Genomic DNA, 351 nt, shown 5'->3' on the forward strand with positions numbered 1-351 from the left:
ATTTTTTAAATATTGGGTACAGAAACCAAAAGAGTATGTATAATGTTAGTTGGTTAACTTCATTTATCAAATAGATAGTCAAACCAAAATTTATTCAGACACCTTCAACATTTCTCACATTATCACAGTTTATTTGCTGTAGTTTAGAAAATGGTAATAAAATATAACAAGAACTCGTAGTTAAACTGTGTCGGAACAAATTCAGCATAGATAGAAAGGTATGTAATGGATTACAATAAACCAAAAATTATTCATACAGCTGTCAATATTTACACAACTATCAGTACTATGTCGGGTGCCCCTTAGCCTTAATGACAGCATATAGTCTCCTGGGCATGCTGTCACCCAGCT

General features: G+C 32.5%; 1 protein-coding gene across 2 annotated transcripts in view; it reads left to right on the forward strand.

Moving 5' to 3' along the window:
• Positions 1-351, forward strand: part of LOC107719905 (histocompatibility (minor) 13) — a 33,332-nt gene that overhangs the window by 22,218 nt on the left and 10,763 nt on the right. The gene's annotated exons all lie outside the window — the stretch shown is intronic.

Source organism: Sinocyclocheilus rhinocerous, unplaced genomic scaffold (genome assembly GCF_001515625.1).
Source record: "Sinocyclocheilus rhinocerous isolate Xijiao unplaced genomic scaffold, SAMN03320098_v1.1 scaffold4377, whole genome shotgun sequence".
In the NCBI taxonomy this organism is placed as follows: domain Eukaryota; kingdom Metazoa; phylum Chordata; class Actinopteri; order Cypriniformes; family Cyprinidae; genus Sinocyclocheilus; species Sinocyclocheilus rhinocerous.